Source organism: Mobula hypostoma, chromosome 5 (assembly GCF_963921235.1).
Source record: "Mobula hypostoma chromosome 5, sMobHyp1.1, whole genome shotgun sequence".
In the NCBI taxonomy this organism is placed as follows: Eukaryota; Metazoa; Chordata; class Chondrichthyes; order Myliobatiformes; family Myliobatidae; genus Mobula; species Mobula hypostoma.
This window is the reverse complement of record NC_086101.1, coordinates 143,194,653-143,203,697: the sequence shown is the minus strand read 5'-3', so window position 1 is coordinate 143,203,697 and position 9,045 is coordinate 143,194,653. Positions and strand designations below refer to the sequence as shown.

The 9,045-nt window shown below is 48.1% G+C and overlaps 1 pseudogene; it reads left to right on the top strand.

Moving 5' to 3' along the window:
* Positions 1-4,535: 4,535 nt before the first annotated feature.
* On the top strand, positions 4,536-7,322 carry LOC134346311 (uncharacterized; annotated as a pseudogene).
* The last annotated feature ends 1,723 nt before the right edge of the window (positions 7,323-9,045 follow it).

Genomic DNA, 9,045 nt, shown 5'->3' with positions numbered 1-9,045 from the left:
CCTTGTAAAGGAACAAGTGCTACACATGCCCTTACACTTCCTCCCTTACCACCATTCAGGGCCCCAGACAGTCCTTCCAGGTGAGGCGACACTTCACCTGTGAGTCGGCTGGGGTGATATACTGCGTCCGGTGCTCCCGATGTGGCCTTCTATATATTGGCGAGACCTGATGCAGACTGGGAGACCGCTTTGCTGAACACCTACGCTCTGTCCGCTAGAGACAGCAGGATCTCCCAGTGGCCACACGTTTTAATTCCACATCCCATTCCCATTCTGACATGTCTATCCACGGCCTCCTCTACTGTAAAGATGAAGCCACACTCAGGTTGGAGGAAAAACACCTTATATTCCGTCTGGGTAGCCTCCAACCGGATGGCATGAACATTGACTTCACTAACTTCCGCTAATGCCCCACCTCCCCCTCGTACCCCATCCGTTATTTATTTTTATACACACATTCTTTCTCTCACTCTCCTTTTTCTCCCTCTGTCCCTCTGACTCTACACCTTGCCCATCCTCTTGTTCCCCCCGTCCTTGTCTTTCTCCCTGGGCCTCCTGTCCCATGATCCTCATGGGACAGGAGGCCCAGGGAGAAAGACAAGGACGGGTCTTTGCCTTTGCCTATCACCTGTCCAGCTCTTGGCTCTATCCCTCCCCCTCCTGTCTTCTCCTATCATTTTCGATCTTCCCCTTCCCCTCCCACTTTCAAATCTCTTACTCACTCTTCCTTCAGTTAGTCCTGACGAAGGGTCTCGGCCTGAAATGTCGACTGTACCTCTTCCTAGAGATGTTGCCTGGCCTGCTGCATTCACCAGCAACTTTGATGTGTGTTGCTTGAATTTCCAGCATCTGCAGAATTCCTGTTGTTTATCTACAACTCCATGTTTTTCTTTCAATTACTTTTATGTTTTGGAGTTAAAAACATTGTAGAAGTGAAGAGACCAGAAAGTGATGGAGAGCTCCAATTGTTTCTCAAAGTGGTCAGTGTTAGGGATAAATTTGTCCCAGTGAGGAAGATAAAGAATGGTAGGGTGAAGGAACCATGGGTGACAAGTGAGGTGGAAAATCTAGTCAGGTGGAAGAAGGCAGCATACATGAGGTTTAGGAAGCAAGGATCAGATGGGTCTATTGAGGAATATAGGGAAGCAAGAAAGGAGCTTAAGAAGGGGCTGAGAAGGCCTTGGCGAGTAGGGTAAAGGAAAACCCCAAGGCATTCTTCAATTATATGAAGACAAAAAGGATGACAGGAGTGAAGGTAGGACTGATTAGAGATAAAGGTGGGAAGATGAGCCTGGAGGCTGTGGAAGTGAGCGAGGTCCTCAATGAATACTTCTCTTCGGTATTCACCAATGAGAGGGAACTTGATGGTGAGGACAATATGAGTGAGGTTGATGTTCTGGAGCATGTTGATATTAAGGGAGAGGAGGTGTTGAAGTTGTTAAAATACATTAGGACAGATTCATCCCCGGGGTCTGACGGAATATTCCCCAGGCTGCTCCACGAGGCAAGGGAAGAGATTGCTGAGCCTCTGGCTAGGATCTTTATGTCTTCGTTGTCCACGGGAATGGTACCGGAGGATTGGAGGGAGGCGAATGTCATCCCCTTCTTCAAAAAAGGTAGTAGGGATAGTCTGGGTAATTATAGACCAGTGAGCCTTACGTCTGTGGTGGGAAAGCTGTTGGAAAAGATTCTTAGAGATAGGATCTATAGGCATATAGAGAATCATGGTCTGATCAGGGACAGTCAGCATGGCTTTGTGAAGGGCAGATTGTGTCTAACAAGCCTGATAGAGTTCTTTGAGGAGGTGACCAGGCATATAGATGAGGGTAGTGCAGTGGGTGTGATCTATATGGATTTTAGTAAGGCATTTGACAAGGTTCCACATGGTAGGCTTATTCAGAAAGTTAGAAGGCATGGGATCCAGGGAAGTTTGGCCAGGTGGATTCAGAATTGGCTTGCCTGCAGAAGGCAGAGGGTGGTGGTGGAGGGAGTACATTCAGATTGGAGGATTGTGACTAGTGGTGTCCCAGAAGGATCTGTTCTGGGACCTCTACTTTTCGTGATTTTTATTAACGACCTGGATGTGGGGGTAGAAGGGTGGGTTGGCAAGTTTGCAGACGACACAAAGGTTGGTGATGTTGTAGATAGCGTAGAGGATTGTCAAAGATTGCAGAGAGACATTGATAGGATGCTGAAGTGGGCTGAGAAGTGGCAGATGGAGTTCAACCCGGAGAAGTGTGAGGTGGTACACTTTGGAAGGACAAACTCCAAGGCAGAGTACGAAGTAAATGGCAGGATACTTGGTAGTGTGGAGGAGCAGAGGGATCTCGGGGTACATGTCCACAGATCCCTGCAAGTTGCCTCACAGGTGGATAGGGTAGTTAAGAAAGCTTATGGTGTGTTAGCTTTCATAAGTCGAGGGATAGAGTTTAAGAGTCGCGATGTAATGATGCAGCTCTATAAAACTCTGGTTAGGCCACACTTGGAGTACTGTGTCCAGTTCTGGTCACCTCACTATAGGAAGGATGTGGAAGCATTGGAAAGGGTACAGAGGAGATTTACCAGGATGCTGCCTGGTTTAGAAAGTATGCATTGTGATCAGAGATTAAGGGTGCTAGGGCTTTACTCTTTGGAGAGGAGGAGGATGAGAGGAGACATGATAGAGGTGTACAAGATAATAAGAGGAATAGATAGAGTAGATAGCCAGCGCCTCTTCCCCAGGGCACCACTGCTCAATACAAGAGGGCATGGCTTTAAGGTAAGGGGTGGGAAGTTCAAGGGGGAAATTAGAGTAAGGTTTTTTACTCAGAGAGTGGTTGGTGCTTGGAATACACTGCCTGAGTCAGTGGTGGAGGCAGATACACTAGTGAAGTTTAAGAGACTACTAGACAGGTATATGGATGAATTTAAGGTGGGGGCTTATATGGGAGGCAGGGTTTGAGGGTCGGCACAACATTGTGGGCCAAAGGGCCTGTACTGTGCTGTACTATTCTATGTTCTATGTTCTATTATTACTTCAGATTTAGCTAAAATGTTTCAAGCAACACCACTCAAAAATGGTGTGAAAAAGAAGTTCAGCCAATGAATATGATTCTCATGAACAGCTTAAGCATGGAATTTTTACCAGTACATGATGAGGCATTGAGGACATTGAGCCTCGCTGTGATGTAATAATTCCAGTGAAAGGTTAGACACTCTTATCAGTCACACCTTGAACAATGGCCTCGTGAAGCTGAATTACCTTTCCCTTTTCACCTGGTTTCATCTATTACTTGTTAACATGTGTTACTCCCCCTCTACCATCTTTTTATTGTGGCTTCTATTACTTCCTTTCCAGTCCTGATGCAGAGTTTTGGCCCAGAACATTGACTGTTCATTTTTCTTCACATATGCTGTCTGACTTGCAGAGTTCCTTCAGCATCTTGTGCCTGTTGTTCAAAATCTCTAGCATCTGCAGGATCTCTTGTGTCTCTTTGGCAATTATGTCTTGTATTGTAGTAATAGAATAAAAACATGTAGGGTAAAAATGCCAGCCATCATTTTAGCCATAGAATAGAAATTCTGATTATACATTCTTGGTCTAAAATAAGTGATTACAATTATGGTACTTTTTAGTTGTAGGGGATTCGTAGCCCATTCTTTAGTTAGAGCCTTCAGCATTTTGGGCATCAAGGGAGAGAGGAAGAGAAGAGCCATCCACAGTACCACCGATGCAGCAGAGAAGGTCTCAAAATGGCTGTGGCTCAAAAGAGGGGAGCCATGGAGTCATAAGTAGCTAGCAATCTGGACACAAGCTGGGGTCTGATCGGCCCCGGCTGGGTCACCTGGAGGAGGTTGTATGATGTTGAAAGACCCAAAACACCCGATGATTCCAGGAACATCACTGAAGATGTGTCCAGAAGCATCAATAGATGTATGTACACAGCTTACATCCTGAGTTCATCAGTGACAACCAGGAAAGACTGGGTGACAACCACGAAAAGAGTGGTGACGACTGGAGAGTCAGTGACAGCCCGGAGAGACGGCAACCAGGGCAGAACGGGCTGGCAACCCAATCTGTGTCCTCTGCTAGGAGGACCCCCACAAAAGCTACAAAGGATCTAAGGAAAAGATAACCCCAGGGGTGCCCGAGAGGGGGGGAGGATGAGCACCCCAGTCGGATGGACACAATGACATCAGACCCGGGCAATGAACAAACGACGATGAGGAAGCAGTGAGAATGTGGCAAAATCTGCAAGAACGATCGTGGCTTGAAGATCCACTGAGCGAGGATGAAGTGTTTGGCGGGAGCAGGAGCAGCACAACACACAGGTGTCCAACCTGGTGAGACGAAGGAGGGGCCAGGCCCGGAGTCACCCCATAGTGCCCGGAACCTCCAAGTGTTGCAAACTAATCCCTCGAACATGAAGTCTAACAGGAGGTGGATCAAATGGCCTGCAGCTAACATGACTTCACTGTGGAAGCAGTTTGGTGAAGATGTTAACCAAATTCTGGATGCAACGGCAAAGGGAGGGGTTGATAGGAATCTGCAGGCCATGACAACAACTATTGTCAGTATCGCAGCTGAATCGTTCGGAGAAGAGGAGAAGGAAGGCTCCAAATCATCTTACTCAAAGAACCAAAGAGCATTGAGGATCCACAACATCAGGCAGGAGATGAAAGCGCTGAAGTCCCAATACAAGGAGGCAGGAGAAGAGGAGTGCATTGGCTTGGCCCCGCTGATGTGCATACTATGAAAGAAGATCAGGGTCCTCCGCCGGGCAGAGTGGCATCGGAGGCGGCGTCGTGAAAGGGCTCGAAAACGTGCTGCCTTTATCGCCAACCTCTTCAAGTTCACCAAGGAGTTGCTGGGGGAGAAGTGCAGTGGGAAACTGGCCTGTTCGCAGGAAGACATAGACCAACATTTGAAGAAGATATATAATGATCCTGAAAGAGAGCAGGAGTTGGGAGAGTGTGACATCCTAATAGACCCACCTGAACCGGATGTGCAGTTCGACATGTCAGAACTGCAACTGAAGGAAGTCAGAGAGGTCGTCTGCAAAGCAAGGGCAAGCTCGGCTTCAGGACCAAGCAACACCTCGTACAAAGTGTGCAAGAACTGCCCCAAACTCCTGCTGCGTCTGTGGAAGATCCTGAGAATCTTCTGGAGAAGGAGGAAGATCCCAGAACAGTAGAGAGTGGCTGAAGGGGTGTGGATCCCGAAGGAGGAAAATGACACCCAGATAGATCAGTTTCGCATCATCTCCCTGTTGTGTGTCGAGGCAAAGATCTTCTTCAGTGCAGTTTCTAACCGGTTGTGCACCTACCTAGCAAAGAACATTTATATTGATACATCAGTCCAGAAGGGTGGCATTTCAGGGATGCCGGACTGTCTGGAGCACATCGGTGTGGTGACACAGCTCATCAGGGAGGCCAGAGAGAACAAGGGCAACCTGTCAGTGTTGTGGCTCGACCTGGCAAATGCACATGGCTCCATTCCGCACAAGCTGGTGCAGCTCACACTGACCAAATATCACTTCCCCAGCAGGATCAGAGACCTTATCGCTGATTGTTACAGCAACTTCAGAATGAGGGTCTCTTCAGGAGCAATTCCATCAACCTGGCACAAGGTGGAGATCGGCATCATCACAGGGTGCACTATCTCAGTGACACTGTTCTCCCTAGCCATGAACACGCTCACTAAGTCTGCTGAACCAGAGTGCAGAGGGCCCAGAATGAATTCCGCTCAACAGCAACCACCTATCAGGGCATTCATGGATGACCTCACAGTCACCACAGAATCAGTCCCAGGCTGCTGGAGGATTCTGCAAGGGCTCGAAAAGCTGGTGGAGTGGGCCTGGATGCGTTTCAAACCCGCCAAATCAAGATCGATGGTGCTGAGGAAAGGGAAGGTGGAGAACAAGTTCCGGTTTAGCATCTCAGGCACAGCCATCCCAACCATCACAGAAAAGCCAGTCAAGAGCTTAGGCAAAGTTTTTGACAGCTCTTTAAGGGACACAACATCCATTCAGGCAACCTGCACCGTGTTGGATGGCTGGATGAAATCTGTGGACAAGTCTGGCCTACCTGGGAAGTTTAAAGCCTGGGTGTATCAGCATGGCATTCTTCCTAGAATCCTGTGGCCCCTCCTCGTCTATGCAGTTCCGATCTCGACAGTCGAAACCTTAGAGAGGAGGGTTAGCAACCACCTCAGGAGATGGCTGGGGCTGCCAAAGAGCCTGAGCAGCATCGCACTCTATGGACACCACAACGAACTGCAACTGCCCTTCAAATCCTTGGAGGAAGAATTCAAGGTAACAAGAGCCAGAGAAGTGCTACAATATAGGGACTCAAGTGACCCGAAGGTGGCTAGAGCAGGGATCCAAGTAAGTACTGGCAGAAAGTGGAGGGCAGAGGAAGCTGTTCAGGAGGCAGAGGCAAGGCTGCGTCACAGGAGGCTGGTGTGAGTGGTCACACGAGGCCAAGCTGGGCTAGGATTCTTTCCAACTCCCCAAATGGACACCAGAGGGAAGGAAAGGCGTCGTCTAGTTCAGGAGGAGGTGAGAGCAGTAGTGGAGGAGATGAGAGTCTGCAAGGTGGTGGGAATGAAGCAACAGGGAGCTTGGACAAGATGGGAGAATGCGGTTGAGAGGAAAGTGACCTGGGCTGATCTTTGGAAAGCCGAACCACACTGCATCCAATTTCTCATCCAGGCAGTGTACGATGTGCTTCCAAGCCTATCCAACCTGCACACATGGGGCAAGGCAGAGTCATCTGCGTGCCCACTGTGCTCCAAGTGAGGAACCCTGGAGCACATCCTCAGCAGCTGTGCAAGGGCACTTGGTGAGGGACGGTATAGGTGGAGGCATGATCAGGTCCTGAAGACCATCGCTGAAGCCGTCAGCGCAGGAGTTGAGTGGGCAAAGCAGTCCCGACCCTCCAAGCAGACCATTGCCTTTGTCAGAGCTGGGGAGCAGCCAATACCTGCCAAAAGAACATCTGCAGGCATTCTGACCTTGGCAAGGGACTGGCAGCTGTTGGTGGACCTCGAAGGGCAGCTGAGTTTCCCCAACCATATTGCAGCCACCACCCTGCGACCAGACATTGTCCTAGTGTCTGAGTCGACTAAGCAAGTGGTGCTGCTGGAGCTGACAGTCCCATGGGAAGATCGCTTGGAAGAGGCCTTTGAAAGGAAGCTCTCCAAGTACGCAGGACTGGTCAGCAACTGTCAGCAGGCTGGATGGAGAGCGAGATATCTCCCAGTGGAGGTTGGTTGTAGGGGATTCGTAGCCCATTCTTTAGTTAGAGCCTTCAGCATTTTGGGCATCGAGGGAGAGAGGAAGAGGAGAGCCATCCACAGTACCACCGATGTGGCAGAGAGGGCCTCAAGATGGCTGTGGCTCAAAAGAGGGGAGCCACGGAGTCATAAGTAGCTAGCCATCTGGGCACAAGATGGGGTCTGATCAGACCTGGCTGGGTCACCTGGAGGAGGTTGTATGATGTTGAAAGACCCGAAACACCCGATGATTCCAGGAACATCACTGAGAATGTGTCCAGAAGCATCAATAGATGTATGTACACAGTAGAAGGTAAGGATGGTGATTCTGTTATCCCACTACAACTATGCCATTGGGAAATGGTCTTCCAAACAAATAAAATCATGGATTCATTAACCAATAGATTTGGCACAGAGAGCAAGAATATTTTCTTTACATTAGTCACAGCTACAGAAATTGCTGAGGTAATACACAAAAATGCTTCCGAAATAAATCTTGCAAAGTCTGGTGATTGTCCAAATCTGGGTATGCACCTGTTTTACAATAAAAGATTTGAGTTGTCCAGAGACAAGGATGTTTGAAGTGGAATAGATAGGGGAGGAGAAGATGGCGTTGTGACGCAGCACGCGCAGCCGCTCCGAAATGATATCGTATTTGGTAAATAGGGGCCGTGCACAACCCTGATTTGATGGAGACAGACGTGAGAAGCATGGAGGAACATCTGGAGAAACCTCTGAAATGCCTGCTTCACTGCCGCTGCTACTGTGCGATCGAGAATCTCCGGAGGGAAAGGCCCCAAATCCTCAGCTTTGCCCATTGCCTGTTGCCGGGGCCGGGGTCAAAACGCTCGGCAGGGATGGTGCTCGGTGCTCGGTGTCGGAGGGCTGGTCGGAGGCTCGAAGCTTTCGGACGGACTCAGAGTCAGACTGTGGTCAGGTGCTTCCAGGATGCTGCATCGGCAAGTTTGCGGCGTTGGAAGCTCATGGCAGGGAGAGTTTCTCCCTTCAACCGTCTGCGTGAGATGATGGGACTTTCGAGAGATTTTGAGACTTCTTTTTTACCATGCCCATGGTCTGTTCTTCATCAAATTACGGTATTGCTTTGCACTGTTGTAACTACATGTTATAATTTTGTGGTTTTTGTCAGTTTTTTTTAGTCTTGGTTTGTCTTGTGTTTCTGTGATATCACTCTGAAGGAACAAATTGTATCATTTCTTAATGCATGCATTACTAAGTGACAATAAAAGAGGACTGTGTGTCTTCATAATCTAATAATCTAATCTAATCAAAGTCAATAGAAGACAAATTGTGGATGAATCACATTTGAACCACACAAGCATCGTAAATGTGAAAGCCATTGCCAGAAGCTGTATATTTTGGCTAGGGTCTGAGAGATATTGAGATGATTTAGCTTCAGCATATACAATCTGTCATGCAAGTGGAACAAAACCACCATAGCTACTGCTATAAATATGCAGGTAGCAGGTACCACTCTTTCAGAGAGTCCACATTGACAGTACACAGAAAGGCATTGATACATTTCTAATACTTAGTGATTTTCATTCTAAAGTTGTTGGAGTTGAGATGAGGGACCTTGCACAAAATCAAGAATCAAGAACTGGGAATAACTTTCCCATGTCATGGTGTAACTGACAAATTAGTGTTGCATAATGGCACAGGTCATTGAAATCAAATAAAGCAGCAAACATTGGAAATCTGAAGTGAAGACAGTAAAAAAACGTGGAAAACAGTTGACAGGTACTTTAATTCTCCATCTAACTTCGTGACCT